We start from the raw sequence: 14,976 nt of genomic DNA on the forward strand, positions 1-14,976 counted from the left end.
TAAATCTGCATTTACCCCCATACTCCGCAAACCACTGCGAAGTACATGGAATGGGATACGTCCCGTTGCATCGCACCAGTTCACCGACCCCCTTTCCCCGTTTCATTTACGTATGGAGCACGTGAAAATTGATTGCTTAAGTGCCTCCAAGCGCAAACTTATCCCATAAAAAAACAAATTAAATCTGCATCTACACCCATACTCCTCCAACCACTGCGAAGTACATGGAATGGGATACGTCCCGTTGCACCGCACCAGTTCACCGACCCCTTTTCCCCGTTTCATTTACGTATGGAGCACGTGAAAATGGATTGCTTAAGTACCTCCCTCCGTGCTGTAATTAATCTAACCTCGTCCTCACGATCACCATGGGAGTGATACGGACGGGGTTGTTGTATATTGCTGGAGTCATGATTAAAAGTCGGTTCTTAAAACTTTCTAAGTAGGCTTTCGTGAGATAAATTACGCCTGTCTTCAATATTCTGCCATTTCAATTTCTTCATCATCACTGTGTTACTCACCCATGGATCAAACAAACCTGTGTCCATTCGTGCTGCCCTTCTCTGTGTTCGTTCAACATCCTCTGTGAGTCATATTTGGTACGGGTCCCACCCACTTGAGCAATGTGCTAAGATAGGTCATACGAGTGATGCGTAAGCTATATCCTTTATTAACTTACTGCATTTCCTCGCTATTCTACGAATAAACTGAAGCCTGCCACTTGCGTTAAGGATATTCCTACAAAGTGTTACACCCACGTATTATACGAGCTGGCCGATTCCAACTGAGACACACTGATATTAAAATCGTCGGATACTACGTTTTTTTCGTTTTGTGAAGCGAACATCTTTACATTACTGAACTTTTAAAGAAAGTTGGAGATCTTCGCATCACATTATTTTCTTCCAAACAGTACTTCATTATAGATAACTGCATCTGCCAAAAGTCTGAGGTCACTATTAATATTGTCCGCAAGGTCATTAATATAAAACATGAATAGCAATAGTCCACCCGAACTCCCGAAGTTACATCTACATCTGTCGATTACTCTCTCCCAAGATAACATGCTGCTTTCTTCTTACAAAAAACAACCTCAATCCAGTCGCAAATCTCGCTAAATAGCCCCTTACATTCGTACCTGTGGCAGAGCGCTTGTAGGCGCTTCAGTCTGGAACCGTGCGACCAATACGGTCGCAGGTTCGAATCCTGTCTCGGCCATGGATGTGTGTGATGTCCTTAGGATAGTTAGGTTTAAGCAGTTCTAAGTTCTAGGGGACTGGTGACCTCAGATGTTAAGTCCCATAGTGCTCTGAGCCATGTGAACCATTTTTGAATAAACATAGATGTGATACAGAGGCAAATGCTTTTCTTAGATTGAGAATTATTACATCTGTTTCCATTGATCCAAGGCATTAAGTATGACAGTCACAAGAAGTGTGAATTGGGTTAAAGGTGATCGCTGTCGAGTCCAAGCTGGTTGGAACGAAGGAGGCCATTCCGTTCGAGATACCTCATTATGTTTCAGTTCTGTGCACATGCCAAAAAAAATAGTTCAACTATCGGTAACATTTAGCTACGTAATTAGAAAAATCATTTCTTATTCTATGTCACGATGGTAATCGTGGTATTCTGTTTGATGAAAATTTCTCCACCCTTACTGCAGTGAAACTGACGATCAGAGCCAAATACGAATTATTAGTGTGTTCAGAAGTCTTTCAGGCGGAAGTGTGGAGAGGTGTCCGATCTATAGACTAATCAGAAGTCCACATGTCACTCGCATCAGTTAGAATTAAAGGGGGCGGGGGGGCGGAGGGGTTATAAACACCCCCCTTCTCCCTAGAGGTAAAATTAGTTAAAATCAGATGGTCTTTTTTGTAATCTTCGGCTAAGTTAACTACGCAAATTTTGAGAGCCCTGATGCATAGATTTAGTCGTTTACCCCCGCATTCCCCATATCATCTTAGTTTGTGTGCCTGGGAGAATATACTACCTCCACCAGTGTCTTGTGCTCCTGATACTGTTCGACCTGTGCGCGCCAAATATTAAAGGGGCTTCCAGATCCGTCACAGAAGCGCACAATGTGCTTTGCTCTCATTGTTATCATTGCTACAATTGTTAGACTGCTCGCCTAGAATTTAGTAGCCTATCGAAATAGTTTGTCGGCCTGTTTTGTGCGACATGAAACGAGTTTCAAAAATAAGATCTTTGTTCTCTAAAACACAAAAGACAATAAGTCCGTGGCTCCTTGAGTGTTATGGGACAAGTGTTTTCTGCATGTCTATCCTTTTAGCAGGATGTCTCTGGGACGACGGCCGTTTACTATCGTGACAAAAAATAAAAACACCTACAGCCGTCCTTATGATTTTATTTTATTTTGTCACTACCAGTTTCGACGCTTCATTGTGTCATCTTCAGTTCAGGTCATGTTCCTTCTTTTTACTTCTTTGGGAGGTATTGTTTCCTTCCGTTCATCACCTTTTACAGTTGTTTTGTCTTAAAGTAAGTTATTTCAAGGTTGTGCAGTTAATGCATGTCCGACTGTCAAATGAAAATCGGGAATAGTATTTAAAGAAGTTTTAATAGATAGTATAATTGTATAATGTATTGAGTGGAAATTCGTGATGGTACATTTTAGATATGTGACAATGGATGTACCTGTTCTTTCTGTCAAATCTTCGGTGTAAATTCATTTGCAGAGTCTTGTCTTTGTTCTCATTCTATTTAATCTGTTCCTATGTAACTTGACCGATAAGTTGATAATGCTATCTTTAATGTTTTATGCATACAGGCCTGAAGGCGACGCAATGAAGGGTCGAAACTGGTAGCGACAAAATAAAATAAAATAAAATCATAAGGACGGCTGTAGGTGTTTTTATTTTTTTCACAAGTGTTTCTTTGTTCCCGTCTTACTTAATTTCGGATTAAAGGATATTAAAGTAACATTACTTAAGAATATAAGCCAAAGTAGCAAAATTATCTTACTTTGAATTTTTCCTAACGTCTAAATAACAGTGCATCGTTTAGCGTGACGTGTGTATGCTTTATCTTTCTTTGAATTTGTCCGAACTTCAATATGGCAGAGAATCGTTTGTGTGACGTGTGTATGCTTTTTTTGTTACAGAACCGTCACACGTATAGTTGCACATACTTAGGCAAAACAGATTTATCTTCCATGAACGTTTCCATTCTTCTGATAATTTCCTTTTCTTCCATGTCAGATCTGGAAGTGTTGTGGGCCACTTGCGTCTAATTACCCATATTTCCATGTGACATCTAGGAATGTTATGGCCATGTCACGATACTACAAAGCACGTAATCTTTTACATTCTCTTTCGTGACCTCGAATCTTTACAGAATCAAACTCCCATGTATAAAACAGCTTCAGACGCTAGATTACTTTACAAATGGGTTAATTTGTTAAATATTTGACATTAAGCATGTAAGCGAAAAAAACTTAGAAGATGTTCGAAACTGCGCTTGAAGTGTGATGGAAGTCGGTAAGCGCTCTCATTATGAAACAGTGGGTGACATTAGTGTGAGTAATTTGCGCCTTATTTTAAGCAGATTTGCAACACATCTAAATATCTATGAAGTTATCTCTCCTGAACTATATGTTGCCCAATGGTACAATTTTGCAGTTACATTGAATGGTATATGTTTTCTACAAACTGTGTTGCGCAGGGTGTCGGTACTGAAGGAGGACTACATTAACACGTGATTTCTAGTGCTGAAGTCTTACTGCATGAAGAGCGAAACTTACTAAGCGATAAACTTTCCTTTCATCATTTTGTGGGGACTGTCGGTGAGGAAAAGTTTCATAAAAGTTTCATAAAAGTTTGAATTTAAGTGCAATGTTTGTTGGAATTCGTTGAGGAAACTGTGCGAATAAAGTCCGGGTATATGCGTACCGTCGGTAATGCCGCCACAAGACAACCTTACATTTATGAGTCAAAATGTTATTACCGCCTGCTTAATAGATTGTTTGCCGTCTTTGGAACGAAATACATCACTGATCCTCAGTATCAGGGATGACAGTTTGTTGGTAGGTTTGTGAAGGTATGTGACACATGTCTACACACAGGTCATGAAATTCGCGTAACTAATGGGCTGCTGACTCGCGTACGCGGTGACGGCGCCCGATAGCGACCGAGATGGGTTCCATAGGGCATACATCAGGCGAATTTGGTAGGTGATACATCAATAACAGTTCACTATAATGCTCCACAAACCACTGTATCAGGTTCTGGCTCCGAGACACGGACAATTATAATGTTGAAAAATGACGTCGCCGTCGGGGAAGGTATCAAGTATGTAGAAATGCAGGAGGTTCGCAGCTGTCTTCGATTACTACCACAGGTCCCTTGCAAGCACAGGAGAATGTCTCCCGTATCATAATACTGCTCCCACCAGCCTGCGTTCGTGGCACGCTGCTCATTTCGAGCCACTCTTCACCTCGATGACGGCGTTTGCGCTGACGACCGTCGACCTAGTATAGAAAAAGTGATTCACCCGAAGAGCCGAGCACAACTGTACTCTTTCGTGCTAAAATGTAGACTTTCATGGCCGGAAATATCATGTTCATAATAGTTATCCGGGCTGTTATGCCGTGGTCGGATGATGAATTCTGTGTAAATTCCCAACGTTTCGTCCCCGACTGCAGGAGACAGCTTCGAGGGGGTCCGTAGCTCGATGGAAGGTCCAACACACGCTCCCGCGCCGCGGCGTGACGTCACGTGTATTGAAAACGGCAGTGCAATTGGCCGCTGTCCGTCGCCGTCGATCGCCGTTGCCATCACCCAGTAGTGGACGGGTGGTGTACATCTTCTTTAACACCGGCATCCGTGTACCGTTTAATTTCACGCCCTCCTCCTTTCGATTGAAATTATTGGGGTGTTTAGCGATTTGGATTGCCTCCCTGTAGAGCCTTTCGTAATATCCGCTTGTGACCGCTAGTACTTGCGTCACCTCGAAACGAATATTGAGGTTCCCTGGATGGAAAGCATGCTCCGCAACAACTGATCGTTCCGTTTCTCCTAAAATTTCCCTTGTGCTCTTGCAAACGTTTAGAAACAGTTCTTTTAGTGGTACCCACATAAACATGACCACAGCTACATGGGATCCTATACACTCCAGCTTTTTCCAATGGTTTGCGATCGTCCTTGGCAGGCTTAAGGTATTCCTGTATCTTCCTGGTGGGCTTGTAAATTACGGTACTGACGTTTTCAAAACACGTGACGTCACGCCGCGGCGTGGGAGCGCGCGGACACGGAATGTAGCGGCAGTCAGTAGCGAGCCTGTGGGTGTGTTGGACCTTCCATCGAGCTACGGAACCCCTTGAAGATGTCTCCCGCAGTCGGAGACGAAAGTTCGGAATTGACACAGAATTCATCATCCGATCACGCCATAACAGCCCGGATAACTATAATGGACATGTACTCTGTCGGCAGAGATGCCACAGATAACCATCTATCCTGCTTTACAGAGCAGACAAGCCTCCGAACCCCATGTTCTGTGAAGAGTCATGGACGTCCAACCATTTAGGGCCTAGTAGAAGTTAACACTGTCGTACGTGTTTCCGTAGATGCTCACAACAGTAGCACGTGAACGTTTCACCAGCTTCATCGTTTTCAAGATTTTCGTTCACAGGCTTTGCGTAATAATAATCTGCCATTTGTAAAAGTAGTTTATCTTTATGGATTTCCGCAGCACATATCTTCGCTAGGGTGGTCCCCCGTCTGTGTTTGCTCCGCTTACATCCTTTCGGTATCGCACAGTCTGCCCGATCGCCACCAGACAGCCCCAAACGTCGCGGCCGAAGACTACCGGTATAAGAAGTCACCCTCGTTCTGCCAACTACCTTGTCAGAGAGGGCGGAGGAGCGGACTCAGGACCCTCTCTTGTCCTTGGGGTGGCAAACTGCCCCTCAAGGCGGAAGAATCAGCAGTGATCCAACGGCATGAGGATGCAGAAGGCAATGGAAACCACAGCATTAAAGACACGTAATATCTATCCACAGGACATGTGGCCTTCAATTGAAAAGTGTCACGATCTCTCCATTGGCAAAAGATTCCGGAATAGTCCTCCATTGGGATCTGCTTTATGGGACTGCCAAGGGGGAGGTGACCAAGAGGAAAGGATTCAATAATCAAGGAAAGGATAGTGTTCTACGAATCGGGTCGTGGAATATCAGAAGCTTGAACGTGGTAGGGAAACTAGAAAATCTGAGATGGGAAATGCAAAGTCTCAATCTAGATATATTTGGGGTCAGTGAAGTGAAGTGGAAGGAAGACAAGAATTTCTGGTCAGATAAGTATAGGGTAAAATCAACGGCAGCAGAAAATGGTGTAACTGGAGTAGGACTCGTTATGAATAGTAACGTAGGGCAGAGAGTGTGTTACTGAAAACAATTCAGTGATAGGGTTGTTCTTGTCAGAATTGACAGCAAACCGACACTGACAACGATAGTTCAGATATATATGCCGCCGTCGCAAGCTGAAGATAAGGAGACAGATAAAGTATATGAGAATATTGAAAAGGCAATACACTACAAAAAGGGAGACGAAAATCTAATAGTCATAGGAGACAGGAATGCAATTATAGGGGAAGGAGTAGAAGAAAATCTTGCAAGGAAAGATGCGCTTGGGACAAGGAATGTGAGAGGAGAAAGCTAGTAATAGCGAATACTCCGTTCAATAATCACAAGAGAACGAGGTATACTTGGAAAAGGCCAGGTGATACGGGAAGATTTCAGTTAGATTACATCATGGTCAGACAGAGATTCCTAAACCAGATACCGGATTGTAAGGCGTACTCTGGTGCAGATATAGAGACTCAGATAGTACTGATGAATTGTAGGTAGGAATTTAAGACGTTAGTTAAGAAGAATCAATACGCGAAGATGTGGGAAGCAGAAGTAATAAGGAATGACGAGATACGTTTGAAGTTCTCTAACGCTATAGATACAGCAAAAAGGAATAGCGCAGTAGGCAGTACAGTTGAAGAGGAATGGGCATTTCTAAAAATGGCCATCACAGAAGTCGGAAGGAAAAACATAGGTACAAAGAAGGTAACTGCGGAGAAACAATGGGTAAGAGAAGAAATACCTCAATTGATCGATGAAAGGAGGAAGTAAAAAAATGTTTAGGGAAGCTCAGGAATACAGAAATAAAAGTCGCTGAGGAATGAAGAATGAAATAAATAGGAAGGGCAGGGAAGCTAAGACGAAATGGATGCATGAAAAATGTGAAGAAATCCAAAAAGAAATGATTGGCAGAATCAGCATACATGAAAGTCAAAACAATCTCCGGCGACATTAAAAGCAAAGGTGGTAAAAATTAAGAGTGCTATATGCAGGGGAGAGAGCATATAGGTGGAAAGAGTACATTGAAAGCGTCTATGAGGGAGAAGATTTGTATGATGTGATAAAAGAGGAAACAGGAGTCGATTTAGGAGATCCAGTATTATGAGCAGAATTTAAAAGAGTTTTGGAGGACTTAACATGAAATAAGTTAGAAGGGATAGATAACATTCCCTCAGAATTTCTAAAATCTTTTGGGGAAGTGGCAACAAAACGACTGTTCACGTCGGTGTGCAGAATGAATGAGTCTGGAGACATACCATCTGAGTTTCGGAAAAATATCGTCCAGACGATTCTGAAGACTGCAAGACCTGACAAGTGCGAGAATTATCGCACAATCAATTTAACAGCTCATACATCCAAGTTGCTGACAAGAATAATATACAGAAGAATGGAAAAGAAAGTTGAGGATGTGCTAGATGACGATCAGCTTGGCTTCAGAAAAGGTAAAGGCACGAGAGAGGTAATTCTGACGTTGCGGTTGGTAATGGAAGCAAGAAGCAAGACTAAAGAAAAATCAAGACACTTTCGTAGGATCTGTCGACCTGAAAAAAGCCTTCGACAATATAAAATGGTGCAAGACGTTCGAAATTCTGAGAAAAATAGGGATAAGGTACAGGGAGAGACGAGTAATATTAAATATGTACGTGAGCCAAGAGGGAATAATAAGAGGGAGAGACGGGTAATGTACAACATGTACAAGAGCCATGAGGGAATAATAACAGTGGACGACGACGAACAATGTGCTCAGATTAGAAAGGGTGTAAGACAGGGATGTGGTCTTTCCCGCTACTGTTCAGTCTGTTCATCGAAGAAGAAATGATGGAAATAAAATAGATGTTCAGGAGTGGAATTAAAATTCAAGGTGAAAGGATGTCAATGACACGATTCGCTGACGACATTGCTATCCTGAGTGAAAGTGAAGAAGAATTACGTGATCTGCTGAACGGAATGAACAGTCTAATGACGACAGAATATGGATTGAGAGTAAATCGAAGAAAGACGAAGATAATGAGAAGTCGCAGTAACGAAAACAGCAAGAAACTTAACATCAGCGTTGATGGTCAGTAAAATAAGCAATGGCGGACAGAGCAAGGAGGACAACAAAACCAGTCTAGCAATGGCAAAAAGTGCATTCCTGGCCAAGTGAAGTCTACTAGTATCAAACAGAGGTTTTAATTTGAGGAACAAATTTCTGAGAACGTATGTCTGGAGTGCAGTATAGTATGGTAGTGAAACGTGGACTGTGGGAAAACCGAAACAGAGGAGTATCGAAGCATTTGAGATGTGGTGCTACAGACGAATGTTAGATTGATTGATAAGCTAAGGAATGAGGAGGTTTTGCGCAGAATCAGAAGGAAAGGAATATGGGAAAACACTGATAAGGAGAAGGGACAGGATGATAGGATATCTTTTAAGGCGTGATGGAATGACTTCCATGGTACTAGAGGGAACTGCAGAGGGCAAAAACTGTAAAGGAAGACTGAGTTTTATTGCGTATACGTCTCCGTTGTGCACATCAGTTTTGCGGAATTGAAGTTCCTTTCAATACCCATTCCTCCCTAACGAAGCATTTGCAGACCTATGTTCATATAACATTTTTTGTTCAGAATTACTTATACGATCACTGTGTAAAATATTGACCTTTCCTTTCCAAACACCCTGTATAGGAGTTACCTACCGCAGCGTGGTATCCTGCCTGTTTACATGTCTGTATATTAATATGCATGCCTATACCAGTTTCTTTGGCGCTTCAGTGTATTCCCGTGGTGCAACGACTGTTTCATTAAATTTCGGGCGTGCGGACGCAAAATGAAGCTTCTTCTCATATTTTGGCTGCATATTGTTCGGTTTGGATAACTCATGGAATCCGGCGCTTTCTGTAGAAAACTTGCAAAACACGTCACGTCACTGCAGCTCGGAGGGTTATGTCGACAGTCCAGCGTGGACAGACTGCGCCGCCGCAGACATAATTCGTTCAAATCGTTCTTCTAAGCCGCAGATCAACGTCTTTGGTGCCTATGTATCTATGGCCTCAGGCGCAGTGGTGAGGTCTACGAGTTTAAATGGATGGAGTGTGTGGTAGTTTTAAATCGGCCGCGGTCCATTAGTTCATGTCGGACCCGCGTGTCGCCACTGTTAGTGATCGCAGACCGAGCGCCACTACACGGCAGGTATCGAGAGACGGACTAGCACTCGCCCCAGTTGTACGGACGACTTTGCTAGCGAGTCTACGAGTTTAAATGGATGGAGTGTGTGGTAGTTTTAAATCGGCCGCGGTCCATTAGTTCATGTCGGACCCGCGTGTCGCCACTGTTAGTGATCGCAGACCGAGCGCCACTACACGGCAGGTATCGAGAGACGGACTAGCACTCGCCCCAGTTGTACGGACGACTTTGCTAGCGAGTCTACGAGTTTAAATGGATGGAGTGTGTGGTAGTTTTAAATCGGCCGCGGTCCATTAGTTCATGTCGGACCCGCGTGTCGCCACTGTTAGTGATCGCAGACCGAGCGCCACTACACGGCAGGTATCGAGAGACGGACTAGCACTCGCCCCAGTTGTACGGACGACTTTGCTAGCGACTACACTGACGAAGCCTCGCTCCTTTGCCGAGCAGATAGTTAGAATAGCCTTCAGCTAAGTCCATGGCTACGACCTAGCAAGGCGCCATTAGCCTTACATAGCAATTGATACTTATCGTATAAAGCATGTCTCATCAAGAACGATGTATACAACAAGGATGGATTAAAGTTAAGTATTCCAAAAGCTACGTACTTTTCTTTATAGCATTCATTACGCATCCTGTTTCAGACCTCACGCCATCCTTCGTGTGTTTATAGCGTGCATTGCGGTCCCCTCAAATCACACTGTGTCGGCACTTCTGTCGACACATCAGAGTGAGTGCTGGATCGTCAGCCTTTTGGTTCACTCTGAAGACGGCTGAACTACATGAACCGAAATTTTAGAAGAAGAAGAAGCTGAATTTATGTTTCTGCACACCCGAAATTTAAAGAAGTAGAGGAAGGAGTAGTTATCTCGGCATCTTGCACACGTTATAAAAGCGGCATTTTGACAATTACATGGTTGTGTAAAGTTTCTACAAAAAGACAAACTTTGTTTACATTGATAAAACTGTCTGTGTCACAAGTAACGCATCATTTGCCAAATACTGACGAGGGTAGCCGGTAATGTACAGTGGAACCTATTTGGATGCAGTCTTCTCGGGATGCAATGTCTTTCTCTCTCTCGACGAGATAGCAACAGTTTTGAAGCTTCTAGATCAAATTCCTTACTTAATGATTAAAATATACTTCACAGTGTTCCATCAGTTGCCGAGGGCTGCTTGAAGATAAAACTGAAACTAACGGAATTCGAAGTTCTTAACGCTTTGATTTCTGTACATTCTTGGAAAGTTGTTTTCAGGTTCATCGAGGTCGTTGTAAGTAGAGGAAAGGTGCCTATTATGCGATAGTTCCCTAATATGAGACACCCCAACTGTGCTCATGTTATGGGCTGCACTCTAGTGGAGAGTTTCTTAAACACGTCTGTTGCGTGCTAGACGACGTCACAGCGAGTAGGACGCCATAGTTGAGCCGGACACAGTATGTAGAGGTTGCAAAGACCTTGTAAAAAATAACTAGACTCACCGATGGCGCTGCAGTCGCGGGACAATTTGAACCTTCGGCTGGACGCCATTATAGTGGTTGTAGTCTGATGTGTTGTGTAGTATTGTTGTTTATGAAGATCCTGATTCAACGTTGTATATTTGTTGGGGCGTACATACAGTATTTGTTACTCGTAATTCTACTGTCTGTACATTCCAATCAAAAGAAGTACAATGGTGAAGAGTTACGCAGCGATTAATTGTACAAATAAATTCGAGAAAGGAACGAATAATACATTTCACAGGTATGTGAATATTTTAAGTTGTTTCGTATGTCAGTGCACTTGCTTAATAAATGTTTTTGTAACACGGTATTAGCATAATGTCTGTGCATCTATTTGCAGGTTTCCTTTCTCAAAACCACAGCTGTTACAAAAATGGTTACACGCTGTCAGGAGGCAAGATTTACGACCGACAGAATACCACTTTATATGTTCTGATCATTTTGAAGAAAGTTGGCTGATCGGTAGTGTTTTCATGGTCTAGGTTAGGTTGAAAATTGATAATTTCGTCGTGTGTTACCAAAGCACTATGCCATATGTAACGCACTTCTCGTCATAAAATCTAAAGCAAGGTAGCATCAGAAAATATCTATTAATATAGTGGGCAAATCTTTGAGTATTTTGATGCATTTTGCGTACATCTATCGTAAATGAACTACGAAAAATGCTAGGGGTCCAGCACATAAGTTTTAGCTACGGCTGATTCCATGTAGTACGTAAGATAAATTCATTAACAGTGACTAGTTGCTGTTTGTTCATAAATTAAAAAGTATATTGTAGTAAAGCATTAAAATGAGGCATTATGTTTGCGACCTAACTCAAGGGAAGGCATTTTATAACCAAAAGCGATGTATAAACATTCGAACTCCGCGCGTCAGTTTACCACTCTAATGGCCGCCGGCCAGCTATTCAATTTGTCCGCTCTTCACAGTTGACCACTCGTGCGGTTGTGGGGGCCTGAGAGGTTGATACAAAATTTCTTGTTTGGAATTTTTGCGATACCGGCGTTAAGACAATATTTCAGCTTAAAGGTGAGCAGATATTACTGTACGCTTTTATTGTTGTTATTTGTGACGATATTGCCTATAATTTTTGACAATGAAGTTCACTTTCCAACGAACGTTGTTGGCAAGTGCGTGATTCTTTGTGTAAGGTGGCGACATTCCTAACAAGCGATAGTGTGGGGATCCAAATACGCGACAGTGTCGCATATTACGATACTTTTCGAATATTGGGGGAACTCGTTCTCTCACGATTTGTTATATGTAATTTACGCAATAGTATCATGAGATGACAATATTTTATCATTTATTGTAGTAAAATTTTGGCAACTGCGTTTATTTTAATTCGATTAAATTATCATAAACAGGGATTGCTTTGACTAATCTTATGATCAGAAATTTGAATGTTTTCTGGAACTTTCTTTCAAGGCAGTATTTTGCTCAGAAGTTGATCACTATTACTCCGTTCATTGTACTTATAAAAAATAATCTAACAAATAAAATCATGGAAGTTGAAGTCCTTTAAGAAGTATATCTGATTATTTTACTTATTCTTTGTAGATGGCATTGGCACTTAAAAGGAAAACGTGGGATAAAGACGCCATGGTTCGTGCCATTACATGTGTGAGAAATGGCGAGATGGAGTACTTAAAAGCCTCAAAAGTTTTTTCTGTACGAAAACGTAGTTTGGAAAGGTATGTGATGGATAAAACTCGTACACCCGAGAAGCTCGTTGGTGTTATTCTTGGCAGAAGGCCAGTTCTCTCATCTCAACTGGAAGATGAACTAGTGAAATACTGCCTTGCAATGGAAGAGCGATTTTACGCTCTTAAATGTAAGGACATACGAAGCATGGCCTTACAGCTTAGCTGTCAGGAATAGCCTCAAGAATCCCTTCAATTCAGGAAAGGCTTCAGCAGGAAAGAAATGGCTCCGAGATTTCCTTAAGAGACATCCCATTTTATCAATGAGAACTCCTCAGGGTCTTGCAGCAGCAAGAGTGAAAGCTTTCACTCCAGAAAATGTGGGGAGATTTTTTTTATATTTACGAATCTGTACTGTCTAAAGTGAACCATAACCTGCATCGAGTCTTCAATGTTGACGAAACTGGGGTGACGTCTGTGCAGCACAAACACAGCAAGGTTATTGATGTGTTGGCAAATGTGCCAACACCTTGTAGATAGAGGAGGCCGAAATGCACGCTATCTAACGCAGACGGGCGTGAATTCTGGAACAGGATAAGTAGTGAATGGTAGCAAGAAAAGTACGTTGCTTTGGGAATACTTAACTTTTATATAGTCCTTTGGTTTACAACGTTCTTGATGAGACATTTCATACGATAACTATCAAACTATGTAAGGCTAATGGCGCCTTCCTAGATCGTAGCCATGGACTTAGCTGAAGGCTATTCTAACTGTCTCTCGGCAAATGAGAGAAAGGCTTCGTCAGTGTAGTCGCTAGCAAAGTCGTCGTACAACTGGGGCGAGTGCTCGTCCGTATCTCGAGACCTGCCTTGTGGTGGCGCTCGGTCTGCGATCACACAGTGGCGACACGCGGGTCCGACATGTACTAAATGGACCGCGGCCGATTTAAGCTACCACCTAGCAAGTGTGGTGTCTGGCGGTGACATCACAGTTATTGCTATGAAAGGGAAGAGACAAGTTGCTGCCTTGACTTCAGCAGAAAGGGGAAATCTCATCACAGTTGTAACGTGTAAGAACGCAGCTGGCACTTATGTTCCACCACTAATCGTCTTCTCAAGGAAGAAAATGAAGCAGGAATCGATGGACGGTGCACCTGCAGGATCAATATCAGCTTGTCATCCAAGTGGCTAGATACAAACTCAAATTTTTACTCAGTGGTTCGATCATTTTGTGAGTCATGTAAAGCCATCTTCAAATGACCCTGTCATTTTGATTCTTGATGGGCATTATTCCCACACAAAGAATCTCGATGTTTTAGATAAAGCACGTGAAAATAATGTTTATATTGTATGTTTGCCACCTCACTCAACGCATAAAATGCAGCCACTTGACGTCGGATTTATGGGGCCTTTGAAAACCTGCTATGCCCAAGAGATAGAAACGTGCTTGGCAAGTAACCCAGGTCGTACTATAACCCCATTATTAGTAGCCAGGTTATTTGGGACACCTTACAACCGAGCAGCAACAATGGAAGCATCTGTGAATGTCTTCAGGAAAACATGTCTCATCCTATGCAACAGAAACATCTTTAGGGAACATGAATTTTCAGTTCATCGCCATGCTGACGCCCTTCAAGAAAGAGATGCCAAAAACGGAAATGAAAATACTGATGGTGGTGGTCAAGCTGTCAGTTCGGCAGACATCAGACCTCTCCCACACATCGCAAAACCACCTGGAGATAGTCAAGTAGGTCAAACATCGCGTTCGTGCTCTGCTGCGTTATTAACTTCAGCTCCTGATGCGAAGCAATTGCAAGAATCTAAACTGAAGAAATCAGAGGCTGAAGCTAAGAAAGCAGCCAGAAAGTTATTGGGGGAGAAGAGTGGAAAATCTTCAAATCGTAGACCTAAAGCAGAAGAATCGTCTAGTGACTCGGCATCCGATGTCCATCTTGAGGACCTTGGGGATTCAGACAGCAGTGATGACGATGACGCGGAGTGTCTGTTCTGTACTGGGCGCGCCGGCCGGAGTGGCCGTGCGGTTCTAGGCGCTACAGTCTGGAGCCGGGCGACCGCTACGGTCGCAGGTTCGAATCCTGCCTCGGGCATGGATGTTTGTGATGTCCTTATGTTAGTTAGGTTTAATTAGTTCTAAGTTCTAGGCGACTGATGACCACAGAAGTTAAGTCGCATAGTGCTCAGAGCCATTTGAACCATTTTTGTACTGGGCGGTTTTCTGGAGACAAACACGGGAAGAAATGGGCACAGTGCACGGAATGTTATCGCTGGGCTCATGAAGATTGCGGTG

The sequence above is a fragment of the Schistocerca piceifrons genome, chromosome 3 (assembly GCF_021461385.2).
Source record: "Schistocerca piceifrons isolate TAMUIC-IGC-003096 chromosome 3, iqSchPice1.1, whole genome shotgun sequence".
Lineage (NCBI taxonomy): Eukaryota > Metazoa > Arthropoda > Insecta > Orthoptera > Acrididae > Schistocerca > Schistocerca piceifrons.